A 14617-nucleotide genomic window follows, 5' to 3' on the forward strand; every position below is an offset into this window, starting at 1 on the left:
TTCAAGTGAATTTTGGATAGGTTTGTCCCCAAGTTATACCGTTTAAATTGATGTAAGTTATATGTATGGACAATGTAAACTCACAAAGTTGTAACAATTTATAATAAGTGTAACTTGTCAGCTTGGGAGGAATATGCTGGGTGGGTTTCTATTGTGCCATTGTCCCATTGTGTGTTTAAATGGTGATGTCTGTTCTGTTGTCCTCACATGTGTATTGGCGATCTCCCTTTGTCCGGAGAGATAATTGGATTGCTCCTCAGGTTGTCTCCGGGACAGAGAGGAGGAGACCATGATGCATTGTGGGGATATGTTGTATCTGTCCTATGTCACAGTCTTTATTCTGGTCCTCTGGGGGTGTGAACGATTGGTTGCTGTAGTTACATTGTATGTGTTGTAAATTACTGATTGGTTGTATTTCAAACCCCTGTGGGCAGTACTATGTTTGTGGTTTATGAATAAAAGAGGCTGTACGTGAAGTACAGTCAGACCACTGTTTGACCCTCAACACGGAGCCTTGTCTCGTTATTGGGGGGATTCACTGTATGCTGTTAGAGGACCGATTGCCAGAAGTGTAAGCTGATCCCTGTTCGTCTGCTAGCAGCTATTCGTGAGGTTCCAGTTTGGAGTGCTTCTTTGTATCCAGTTCGGGAGTTTGGTGTATCCTGCAGTAGCTGTGCCCGTCTCTCAGAAAGGGGCTTATCGCCTAAACGGATTTTAACCCCTTGTCTGCGGAAACGGTCCGTTACATTGGTGGCAGCGGTGGGATCGTTCCTACAGCCAGAAGGACAGCTACAGGAGACACCATTTCTGTGGATTCTACAATTTAAGGGCAACGCATGTCCCAGTACAGCGACCCTAAAAGCACCAGAATGGAACCAGCAGTGTTATACGAGGAGGAGGACCTGGATGGCCGGGATGCATTAAGGAAAGGCATCTGGTACCAGGCCCTGGATAATCTACAATACCAGCGGGGGGAGAGTCTCCCCAGTGAAGAGCAGCGGTTGCAGAAGCAAGTGGCCCTGCGGATGCCCTTCCTGGGAGAGCAGCCCCTGGAGGAATGGGTGAAGGAACTAGAGCAACGGGTATGGCAGGAGCTATGGCTGGAGGATGCCTACCAGGCGCTTTGGTGGTATATGGCACAGTATATACCCTGGACAGCCGAACATGACAAGCCAGAGGGAGAGGAGTTTGATGGTCCTGGCTTGTTATGGGAGTCCTTTGCAGAGCCTGACTTCGGGAGCCCTGCACAGTCCAGACTTCAGGACATTTTTTATGAGAGGGAGGCTAGGCATGAGTGGGATGACCCCCATGAAGTAGCGCAAGACCTGGCTCACCTAGCAACCCTGGAGTGGGAACTGAAGCAGGACTACCGAGATCTTTTCCACTCCATTGAGAAGGCTCAGCAGGACGGTAAGGTGACAGACCCAGATCCAGACCCATTCAGCTGGGCAGATATTGTAGAGTGTTACTGGGAAGGACCCCAGGTGGCCGGTAGAGATGGGACCGAGGTCTCTCCGCCGGTCCTGCAGGGAATTGGGAGAGCAGCGTCCTCCCTCCCCAGCGGCAGGCTGAGGTACAGGGGGCAGAGGTAGTTGTTCCTGCCCCCCAGCAGCAGAGTGATATGCCGGGAAGGCAGTGTGAAATGCATGGAGAGGAGAGCAGCGTCCTCCCTCCCCAGCGGCAGGCTGAGTTACAGGGGGCAGAGGTAGTTGTTCCTGCCCCCCAGCAGCAGCATGATTTTTTGGGAATTGGGAGCCCAGTCTCGATTCCCCAGCGGCAGGCGGAGTTACAGGGGGCAGAGACAGTCGGTCCTGTCCCCCAGCGGCAGAGTGTCCAGCAGGGAATAGAGAGCCCAGTCTCCTTTCCCCAGCAGCAGGACACTGTATTGGGAGCGGAGACGGTCGGTCGCCCTCCCCAGCGGCTGGAAGTATGTATGGGAGAGGAGCTCATTACCCCTTCTCCCCAGCGGCAGCTTAACGCACCAGGGGGAGACAGTAAGCCCCACAACAGTGCAGATGGGACTGTGGTCTCTGCACTTACAGCACAGGGAGTAGAGACAGTCGGTCTACCCCTCCAACAACCAGGCTCCAACCAGGCTTCTTCCGTGGTAGCGCTGGCACCAGGGCAGAGTACCGCTGATCCCTGCCCACAAAGCAACCTCCACTCCAAGCCAGGGAGCAACACAGAGACCGGGAGTACCAGCTTCCAACCAAACCTTGGTGGACTCACTGGACAGAGACAGGCTACCAAATGCAACAGGTCCAGTATTGGGTTGTGGGTGGGCTGCCAGACTAACTCAGGTACCGACCGGCGTGAGGTCAGGTACCTGGTTAGTCTTCCCTGGGGGGGGGGAGATGTGTGGCGAAACCAACCTCGCCACTGAGTTTTGGAGAGGCCTGTTTATCCGCCTCTTGCCCCTGGATTATGGGCCATATACTAACTTTTAAACCCCTGAACCTATTCAAGTGAATTTTGGAAAGGTTTGTCCCCAAGTTATACCGTTTAAATTGATGTAAGTTATATGTATGGCCAATGTAAACTTACAAAGTTGTGGCAATTTATAATAAGTGTAACTTGTCAGCTTGGGAGGAATATGCTGGGTGGGTTTCTATTGTGCCATTGTGTGTTTAAATGGTGATGTCTGTTCTGTTGTCCTCACATGTGTATTGGCGATCTCCCTTTGTCCGGAGAGATAATTGGATTGCTCCTCAGGTTGTCTCCGGGACAGAGAGGAGGAGACCATGATGCATTGTGGGGATATGTTGTATCTGTCCTATGTCACAGTCTTTATTCTGGTCCTCTGGGGGTGTGAACGATTGGTTGCTGTAGTTACATTGTATGTGTTGTAAATTACTGATTGGTTGTATTTCAAACCCCTGTGGGCAGTACTATGTTTGTGGTTTATGAATAAAAGAGGCTGTACGTGAAGTACAGTCAGTCCACTGTTTGACCCTCAACACGGAGCCTTGTCTCGTTATTGGGGGGATTCACTGTATGCTGTTAGAGGACCGATTGCCAGAAGTGTAAGCTGATTCCTGTTCGTCTGCTAGCAGCTATTCGTGAGGTTCCAGTTTGGAGTGCTTCTTTGTATCCAGTTCGGGAGTTTGGTGTATCCTGCAGTAGCTGTGCCTGTCTCTCAGAAAGGGGCTTATCGCCTAAACAGATTTTAACCCCTTGTCTGCAGAAACGGTCCGTTACACACGGCACTCACTGGTTCGCTCAATCATGGCCGGTAGATATCACCAGCATAACAGGGTTTTCAAGGAGTTCCTCACTCTTTGAAATCTATCCCATAGTAGCAGCAGCAGTCACATGGGGGGCACAATGGAGAAACCAGACAGTCCTGTTTCTGACCGACAATGAGGCTCTTGCTGACATTCTAATGAAGGGGAGGTCAGCCTCCAGGGACGTCATGGCGTTCGTGCGGAACCTCGTGTGGCTGGCTCTGCAAAACAATTTCAATTTCATTTGCACACACATAAGTGGGCAACGTAATATCGCAGCCGATGCTCTATCTCGGTTTAACTTTCCCCTCTTCTTTCAGGTCTTTCCCGAAGCAGATCTCTCCCAAACACCAACCCCGCCTCATGGCCAGCTAGTGATGGAGTAGCGCCATTTCTTAAGATGGCTAAGAGCCTCATGTCCGATTCTTTGTCCAGCAATACACGAAAGGCGTACAGGACGGCCTGGCGTTTGTTCAACAGGTTCAAATTCTCATACCCTCCGGCTGGTGAAGGTGCTATCACATACCTGCTTGCGTTTACAGCTTTTTGCCACTCACAGCTAAATCTATCCTATAGCACCATTAAGCTGTATCTCGCGGGCATACAGCATCATTGGTATATTCCGTTTCCGGATCAACCATCACTGTTCACGGCCCATCCGATCAAATCCTTGTTGAGGGGCATCCAGAAACAGTTCATCAAAAGAAGACCCACCAGTCAACCTTTTACCGGCAACATGGTTAGGATCGTTTCTGACGCACTGGCCAATAACCCGTTCGGCCAATATATCAGCTCACTCGTCAGGGCGGCATTGTATCTGGCATTCTACTGGTTCCTCAGGCCAGGTGAGTTCACTTGTGCAAGATCATCAAGCAAGTTCTTGCGGAGGAACCAACTGCTTTGGGACGGTACGCGCCTCATTCTCAGCTTGGACTCCAGCAAGACGGGCCGACCTGGGGAATCCGTGCAGGTCAGGTACTTCGTCACCAACAACAAGTGGTGCCCAGTAACTATCCTACGCGAGTGGTTGCAGTACACCGGGAACGTGCCCGCAGAGTCCCCCCTGTTCCAATTGGATGGGTTTCCCTTGAACATTCAGACTTTCCTCAGATACGTTCGCCTACTAGTCTCCTCGTCAGGGTTTAACCCGTTAGCTATCACGGGGCATTCATTTCGCATAGGTGCCGCCTCCGCGGCCTCCAAAAATAATGTACCTGCACATGTCATTCAGAAATTGGGCAGGTGGAAATCCGCATGCTACGCTCGTTATGTTCCTGATCCTCAACAGGAAATGTCACTTGCATTCAATCAATTGTTGTTGTAATTTCACTTAGAATACACAGATTTAAACCTTCCCTGCATTCGTCTGGTTTTTGGCCCCTTCAGGCTACCCTCAATACAGCAGTTCCGGCATAACTCTACTGCTTCAGGTAGGTACAGGTACGTAGTTCTCATTCAGCCGATCCTGGCACAAATATATGCTTCATGTACATGTCCTCTATATATAACATATACATATACCCATTATGTACATACCCTCTATATATAACATTTACATATATGCTTCATCTACATACCCTCTATATATAACATATACATTTATCCTTCGTGTACATATCCTCTATATATACAGGGAGTGCAGAATTATTAGGCAAGTTGTATTTTTGAGGATTAATTTTATTATTGAACAACAACCATGTTCTCAATGAACCCAAAAAACTCATTAATATCAAAGCTGAATATTTTTGGAAGTAGTTTTTAGTTTGTTTTTAGTTTTAGCTATTTTAGGGGGATATCTGTGTGTGCAGGTGACTATTACTGTGCATAATTATTAGGCAACTTAACAAAAAACAAATATATACCCATTTCAATTATTTATTTTTACCAGTGAAACCAATATAACATCTCAACATTCACAAATATACATTTCTGACATTCAAAAACAAAACAAAAACAAATCAGTGACCAATATAGCCACCTTTCTTTGCAAGGACACTCAAAAGCCTGCCATCCATGGATTCTGTCAGTGTTTTGATCTGTTCACCATCATTGCGTGCAGCAGCAACCACAGCCTCCCAGACACTGTTCAGTGAGGTGTACTGTTTTCCCTCCTTGTAAATCTCACATTTGATGATGGACCACAGGTTCTCAATGGGGTTCAGATCAGGTGAACAAGGAGGCCATGTCATTAGATTTTCTTCTTTTATACCCTTTCTTGCCAGCCATGCTGTGGAGTACTTGGACGCGTGTGATGGAGCATTGTCCTGCATGAAAATCATGTTTTTCTTGAAGGATGCAGACTTCTTCCTGTACCATTGCTTGAAGAAGGTGTCTTCCAGAAACTGGCAGTAGGACTGGGAGTTGAGCTTGACTCTATCCTCAACCCGAAAAGGCCCCACAAGCTCATCTTGGATGATACCAGCCCAAACTAGTACTCCACCTCCACCTTGCTGGCGTCCGAGTCGGACTGGAGCTCTCTGCCCTTTACCAATCCAGCCACGGGCCCATCCATCTGGCCCATCAAGACTCACTCTCATTTCATCAGTCCATAAAACCTTAGAAAAATCAGTCTTGAGATATTTCTTGGCCCAGTCTTGACGTTTCAGCTTGTGTGTCTTGTTCAGTGGTGGTCGTCTTTCAGCCTTTCTTACCTTGGCCATGTCTCTGAGTATTGCACACCTTGTGCTTTTGGGCACTCCAGTGATGTTGCAGCTCTGAAATATGGCCAAACTGGTGGCAAGTGGCATCTTGGCAGCTGTACGCTTGACTTTTCTCAGTTCATGGGCAGTTATTTTGCACCTTGGTTTTTCCACACGCTTCTTGCGACCCTGTTGACTATTTTGAATGAAACGCTTGATTGTTCGATGATCACGCTTCAGAAGCTTCGCAATTTTAAGAGTGCTGCATCCCTCTGCAAGATATCTCACTATTTTTGACTTTTCTGAGCCTGTCAAGTCCTTCTTTTGACCCATTTTGCCAAAGGAAAGGAAGTTGCCTAATAATTATGCACACCTGATATAGGGTGTTTATGTCATTAGACCACACCCCTTCTCATTACAGAGATGCACATCACCTAATATGCTTAATTGGTAGTAGGCTTTCGAGCCTATACAGCTTGGAGTAAGACAACATGCATAAAGTGGATGATGTGGTCAAAATACTCATTTGCCTAATAATTCTGCACGCAGTGTATATATAACGTACATATCCCCTATAGATAATATATACATATACCCTTCATATTTCACTACCACAGCAGACTCCCTATGTGTGTTACTGCAAGGCACAGTGTTCTACACCGCTATACAGGCACAGTGTTCTACACCGCTATACAGGCACAGTGTTCTACACCGCTATACAGGCACAGTGTTCTACACCGCTATACAGGCACAGTGTTCTACACCACTATACAGGCACAGTGTTCTACACCACTATACAGGCACAGTGTTCTACACCGCTATACAGGCACAGTGCTCTACACCACTATACAGGCACAGTGCTCTACACCACTATACAGGCACAGTGTTCTACACCGCTATACAGGCACAGTGCTCTACACCACTATACAGGCACAGTGCTCTACACCACTATACAGGCACAGTGTTCTACACCGCTATACAGGCACAGTGTTCTACACCACTATACAGGCACAGTGTTCTACACCACTATACAGGCACAGTGTTCTACACCACTATACAGGCACAGTGTTCTACACCACTATACAGGCACAGTGTTCTACACCGCTATACAGGCACAGTGTTCTACACCATTATACAGGCACAGCGTTCTACACCACTATACAGGCACAGCGTTCTACACCGCTATACAGGCACAGTGTTCTACACCGCTATACAGGCACAGTGTTCTACACCACTATACAGGCACAGTGTTCTACACCACTATACAGGCACAATGTTCTACACCACTATACAGGCACAGTGTTCTACACCGCTATACAGGCACAGTGTTCTACACCATTATACAGGCACAGCGTTCTACACCACTATACAGGCACAGCGTTCTACACCGCTATACAGGCACAGTGTTCTACACCGCTATACAGGCACAGTGTTCTACACCGCTATACAGGCACAGTGCTCTACACCGCTATACAGGCACAGTGCTCTACACCGCTATACAGGCACAGTGTTCTACACCACTATACAGACACAGTGCTCTACACCACTATACAGGCACAGTGTTCTACACCACTATACAGGCACAGTGTTCTACACCACTATACAGGCACAGTGTTCTACACGATATACAGGCACAGTGCTCTACACCGCTATACAGGCACAGTGTTCTACACCACTATACAGGCACAGTGTTCTACACCGATATACAGGCACAGTTTTCTACACCACTATACAGGCACAGTGCTCTACACCGCTATACAGGCACAGTGTTCTACACCGCTATACAGGCACAGTGCTCTACACCGATATACAGGCACAGTGCTCTACACCGATATACAGGCACAGTGTTCTACACCGCTATACAGGCACAGTACTCTACACCACTATACAGGCACAGTGCTCTACACCACTATACAGGCACAGTGCTCTACACCACTATACAGGCACAGTGTTCTACACCACTATACAGGCACAGTGTTCTACACCACTATACAGGCACAGTGTTCTACACCACTATACAGGCACAGTGTTCTACACCGCTATACAGTCTCATTGTTCTACACCGCTATACAGGCACAGTGTTCTACACCACTGTAACGGTCCGTTTCAGCAGACAAGGGGGTAATATCCGTTTAGGCGATAAGCCCCTTTCTGAGAGACAGGCACAGTTACTGCAGGATACACCAAACTCCCGAACTGGATACAAAGTAGCACTCCAAACTGGAACCTCACGAATAGCTGCTAGCAGACGAACAGGAATCAGCTTACACTCCTGGCAATCGGTCTCTAACGGCATACAGCGGATCCCCCCAATCGAGACAAGGCTCCGTGTTGAGGGTCAAGCAGTGGTCTGACTGTACTTCACGTACAGCCTCTTTTATTCATAAACCACAAACATAGTACTGCCCACAGGGGTTTGAAATACAACCAATCAGTAATTTACAACACATACAATGTAACTACAGCAACCAATCGTTCACACCCCTAGAGGACCAGAATGAAGACTGTGACATAGGACAGATACAACATATCCCCACAATGCATCATGGTCTCCTCCTCTCTGTCCCGGAGACAACCTGAGGAGCAATCCAATTATCTCTGAGGACAAAGGGAGATCGCCAATACACATGTGAGGACAACAGAACAGACATCACCATTTAAACACACAATGGGACAATGGCACAATAGAAACCCACCCAGCATATTCCTCCCAAGCTGACAAGTTACACTTATTATAAATTGTTACAACTTTGTGAGTTTACATTGGCCATACATATAACTTACATCAATTTAAACAGTATAACTGGGGGACAAACCTATCCAAAATTCACTTGAATAGGTTCAGGGGTTTAAAAGTTAGTATATGGCCCATAATCCTGGGGCAAGAGGCGGATAAACAGGCCTCTCCAAAACTCAGTGGCGAGGTTGGTTTCGCCACAACCACTATACAGGCACAGTGCTCTACACCCCTATACAGGCACAGTGTTCTACACCACTATACAGGCACAGTGTTCTACACCACTATACAGGCACAGTGTTCTACACCACTATACAGGCACAGTGTTCTACACCACTATACAGGCACAGTGTTCTACACCAGTATACAGGCACAGTGTTCTACACCACTATATAGGCACAGTGTTCTACACCGCTATACAGGCAGATCTCATAATATCTTTATTCCTATAGCGCCAACATATTCCGCTGCGCAATACATTCAGTGGAATGAGGGCCCTGCTCCAAGAGCTTACACTCTATGAGGAGAGGGAGAAGACACAAGAGCTTACAATCTATGAGGAGATGGAGGAGACACAAGAGCTTACAATCTATGAGGATATGGAGGAGACACAAGAGCTTACAATCTATGAGGAGATGGAGGGGACACAAGAGCTTACAATCTATGAGGAGACACAGAAGGTAACAAGCACATGTCTTGTAAAATTACCCTATTACCCTCACAACCTGTGGTCGAACTGTCTCTGGTAGAGACCTCATGCCTTCTAACCTGTGGTCGGGCTGTCTCTGGTAGAGACCTCATGCCTTCTAACCTGTGGTCGGGCTGTCTCTGGTAGAGACCTCATGCCTTCTAACCTGTGGTCGGCCTGTCTCTGATAGGGACCTAATGCCTTCTCACCTGTGGTCGGCCTGTCTCTGGTAACGACTTCCTGCCTTCTAACCTGTGATCAGGCTGTTTCTCTTAGAGACCTCATGCCTTCTAACCTGTGGTCGGACTGTCTCTGGTAGAGACCTCATGCCTTCTAACCTGTGGTCGGGCTGTCTCTGGTAGAGACCTCATGCCTTCTAACCTGTGGTCGGGCTGTCTCTGGTAGAGACCTCATGCCTTCTAACCTGTGGTCGGGCTGTCTCTGGTAGAGACCTCATGCCTTCTAACCTGTGGTCGGGCTGTCTCTGGTAGAGACCTCATGCCTTCTCACCTGTGGTCGACCTGTCTCTGATAGGGACCTCATGCCTTCTAACCTGTGGTTGGGCTGTCTCTGGTAGAGACCTCATGCCTTCTAACCTGTGGTCAGGCTGTCTCTCTTAGAGACCTCATGCCTTCTAACCTGTGGTCGGGCTGTCTCTCTTAGAGACCTCATGCCTTCTAACCTGTGGTCGGACTGTCTCTGGTAGAGACCTCATGCCTTCTAACCTGTGGTCGGGCTGTCTCTCTCAGAGACCTCATGACTTCTAACCTGTGGTCGGGCTGTCTCTCTCAGAGACCTCATGCCTTCTAACCTGTGGTCGGACTGTCTCTGGTAGAGACCTCATGCCTTCCAACCTGTGGTCAGGCTGTCTCTCTCAGAGACCTCATGCCTTCTAACCTGTGGTCAGGCTGTCTCTGGTAGAGACCTCATGCCTTCTAACCTGTGGTCAGGCTGTCTCTGGTAGAGACCTCATGCCTTCTAACCTGTGGTCGGGCTGTCTCTGGTAGAGACCTCATGCCTTCTAACCTGTGGTCGGGCTGTCTCTGGTAGAGACCTTATGCCTTCTAACCTGTGGTCGGGCTGTCTCTGGTAGAGACCTCATGCCTTCTAACCTGTGCTCGGGCTGTCTCTGGTAGAGACCTCATGCCTTCTAACCTGTGGTCGGGCTGTCTCTGGTAGAGACCTCATGCCTTCTAACCTGTGGTCGGGCTGTCTCTGATAGGGACCTCATGCCTTCTAACCTGTGGTCGGGCTGTCTCTCTCAGAGACCTCATGCCTTCTAACCTGTGGTCGGGCTGTCTCTGGTAGAGACCTCATGCCTCTTTCTTGGTAAGAATAATGTATAACTTCATTGATCAGATCTGCAGAGATGATGTAAAAAGTCTGAGCTTCCTGCGCGCTGAGCAGCCGGTTGCGCTATAGTTGTGTCATACTGCGGCTTCCTCTTCTCAGGCTCTTCTGTTACGTGGCGCCATCTCTCTGTGTGGAGAACAGTCCAGCACCCATCCTCTTCTGTCGGGTCTTGTAGGCCTTCTCCAGTGCATGTGGCTGTAGTACCAGACATATCCTGAGCACAGGTGTGGCGCTGTCTGGAAGAAGGCGGACATATTTTTCCTCTGATCAGAGGGTTTTATTGATGAGGGTCCATGAACTCGCCCCCCCCCCCATCATGCAATGCGCTCTGGAGAGGGAACTTCTTGGGGTAGGTGGGTATTACGACTTCCTCTCGAGTTGGGTCAGTTCTAGCAGAAGTATGATATACAGATGTCATCAAAAGACCACGGCACTCTGTAAATATTTTAGTTGCTTACTTTATTTTATATATTTCTTATATATTAATATTTCTTTTGTATATCCATCCAAAAGTAATAGCCACTGGCCAACGTTTCGGTCTAATCTTAGACCTTGTTCACGGCCTTAGTTCTGTGGAGTAGGGAGAAAAGTGGATGGCGTGAACAAGTAGGCCGTGAACAAGGTCTAAGATTAGACCGAAACGTTGGCCAGTGGCTATTACTTTTGGATGGATATACAAAATAAATATTTATATATAAGAAATATATAAAATAAAATAAGCAACTAAAATATTTACAGAGTGCCGTGGTCTTTTGATGAAATTTGTACGGATCCCTACCACTGAGCACCTGCCAATCTCCAACAAGGAGTGCCGCTGAACCCCCTTTCTCTCAACGTTGATATACAGATGTGGCATGACATGGTTAACATGTCTCCTGTGGACAATATCCCGTCCACCTATACTAGAGAGGTGGTCAGGAGTCCTCAAAGGGAGACCAAGGAGTCCCTGGAATCTATGAAAGTCCTCTGCACGCATTGTCCGGCCGATTCTCGGCATACTGGCAGGTTGTGGCCGGATCTCCGCCTGTTCCAGTGGACGCCAGCGCGGTAGCTTCCGGCAATGCCAGATACAGAGATCCGGCAGGTGCTAGTGCGAAACTATAGTGCAACGGCTTCACTACACCCCCCAACATACATGTGTAGGACACGCCAATACACATGCTGTTATGATGGACAGGGACAGCTGGGGGGCGTGCAGGCAGAAGATGACGAAGCCTGGGAAGGGGTCTCCAACATGGTATCTTCAGGACACACGGACAATCTGCTGAGGAACGCTCCTATATTATTCCAGTAATCAATCAACTTTTATGAAGACTGAAAATGAGTCTCTGCTCCGTCCTCCTGGTAAATTCTTCGCTCTGAGTGAGCGTCCACCGCATGTAGAGAGGACAGCCGTGGATACATGTATCCAAAAATTTCACAGAGGTCCATGCGGGGACTTGAATTTCACAAGAGAGGCTCCTGATTGAGTTACTTCTGCTTGTGGCGAGAGGCGGCTCTGAGATGACTCTGTCGGGTCCTTCCCTTTTCACGCAGAAAATGTGTGACTAAAGATAAGAGATCTAGGTTATATGATGTTCTGCAGCAGCTGAGGTGTGTATTAGAAGGTTCTGCAGCAGCTGAGGTGTGTATTATGAGGTTCTGCAGCAGCTGGGGTGTATTATAAGGTTCTGCTGCAGCTGAGTGTGTATTATAAGGTACTGCAGCAGCTGAGGTGTGTATTATGAGGAATGGAGGAGTACATTAGGGAAACTGTACAACTGAAAAAAGGCTCTAGGACCCTAGCTTGGATACAAGATGAGATACGGCCTCCAGCCTAGATACCAGATGAGATACAGCCTCCAGCCTGGATACAAGATGAGATACGGCACCTAGCCCACAGATATGGTAGCTGGGCCTGTAGATCCTGTACAACTGTAGGTTGGTGAAGCCAGCGCCCCAGCTGGTCCCATAATTCTAATGACCGGGCAGCCAAGGACGTGTTGTAATCTGGAGATGTCCCTGGGAAGCCCATGCTGTGGGGGCGAGCTTTATCCTGCTGAAAATGCCAGTTCTCAGCCCTGCCACGAGAGGAACACATATGATGGCAGGATGTCCTGCACATTTCCCTGAGCTGTCAGTGTCCTCGTATCACTACTAGGGGTGACCGCCTGTCATATGCGATGGCACCACGGATCATCACACCAGCAGTTGTCAGCCCTTCCACAAGAGTAACATGTGTGGTGGCAGGATGTCCTGCACATATCCCTGAGCTGTTAGTGTCCTCGTATGAGATGGCTCCCCCGATCATCACACCAGCAGTTGGGGCAGGCCTCTATGATCAAACCTGATCATGTGAAACAGAACCCGGATTCCTCCCTAAAGATGATGCCGTTCCAGTCTCCATCAGTCCAGGTTTCTCATTCAGGACACGACTGTAAACAAAGGTGACGGTGACTGTCAATGGCGCCGTCACACCAAATCTACTTCGGCTAAGCAGCTGTGAAGGGCCCGAGAAGGGGTTTATTGAAGGGGCCATCTGTGTATGAATGGAGGACAATGAAACTGTGGAGCATCTTGTGCTTGTCAGCAGATCAAACTATCCTCTCTGCTGGTGGTGTCTGTCTTGTTCACCATGAGTGCCCTCATGTAACCACTACTCCCAACATCTCCTAAGAGTGAGGTCACACGGACTAGATGGTGGCAATTCACCGAAATGATCATTTTGCTTCTCTCTCTCCATTGATTTGCCTCATTTCAAAGACTATCAACTATCATAAAATGTCTCCGGGTGCATCGTAAAGGCGTTTGTCACAATCTCTGACCAAGTGGTACACTGCCCAAAAGTAGCCTCTGAGAGCCTTTTTATAGGGCAACAAAGAAGAACTTTTGAGTGCCCTGGTGCCAAGAACCAGTGTGTAATCAGACTGCACCTGTAATCATAACCTATCAGTCCGAGACAGAACGGCAGGACAAGTTCTACACCAATCCGACCTTTCTTAGTCCCTCTTGTCAGCAGTGTCTGTTCTCACACAGAGGCCGCATGTCCTGACGCCGGCTGTGGAGGCGACGAACAGAAATCTGCAGTGTGTGAACATGTCCCGTAGAGAGCAAATTCTTACTTGGTAAGTTGTGTGCTACTGTACGTTTCCAGGACGGTGCATGACATGACGGACTGTGGTGGCAGCCAGTCTACTGCTGAGATAATTGTACTAATAGTAGTAGTAGTAGTTCTGGTGGTGGTGGCCCCCCAATGGGAAATAAGTCCAGAGAGTCCGGGTCTGCAGTAACCAGTGTCATCTTCACTGGAGGAATTCAGGTACAAAACAATACAGGCGAGGCATAGGGCTGGCTTCTCCAGTCTCCTCCCTGAGACGAGGCATAGGGCCGGCTTCTCCAGTCTCCTCCCTGAGACGAGGCATAGGGACGCCTTCTCCAGTCTCCTCCCTGAGACGAGGCATACAGGGAGTGCAGAATTATTAGGCAAGTTGTATTTTTGAGGATTAATTTTATTATTGAACAACAACCATGTTCTCAATGGACCCAAAAAAGTCATTAATATCAAAGCTGAATATTTTTGGAAGTAGTTTTTAGTTTGTTTTTAGTTTTAGCTATTTTAGGGGGATATCTGTGTGTGCAGGTGACTATTACTGTGCATAATTATTAGGCAACTTAACAAAAAACAAATATATACCCATTTCAATTATTTATTTTTACCAGTGAAACCAATATAACATCTCAACATTCACAAATATACATTTCTGACATTCAAAAACAAAACAAAAACAAATCAGTGACCAATATAGCCACCTTTCTTTGCAAGGACACTCAAAAGCCTGCCATCCATGGTTTCTGTCAGTGTTTTGATCTGTTCACCATCAACATTGCGTGCAGCAGCAACCACAGCCTCCCAGACACTGTTCAGAGAGGTGTACTGTTTTCCCTCCTTGTAAATCTCACATTTGATGATGGACCACAGGTTCTCAATGAGGTTCAG

The sequence above is a fragment of the Bufo bufo genome, chromosome 1 (assembly GCF_905171765.1).
Source record: "Bufo bufo chromosome 1, aBufBuf1.1, whole genome shotgun sequence".
NCBI classification, from domain to species: domain Eukaryota; kingdom Metazoa; phylum Chordata; class Amphibia; order Anura; family Bufonidae; genus Bufo; species Bufo bufo.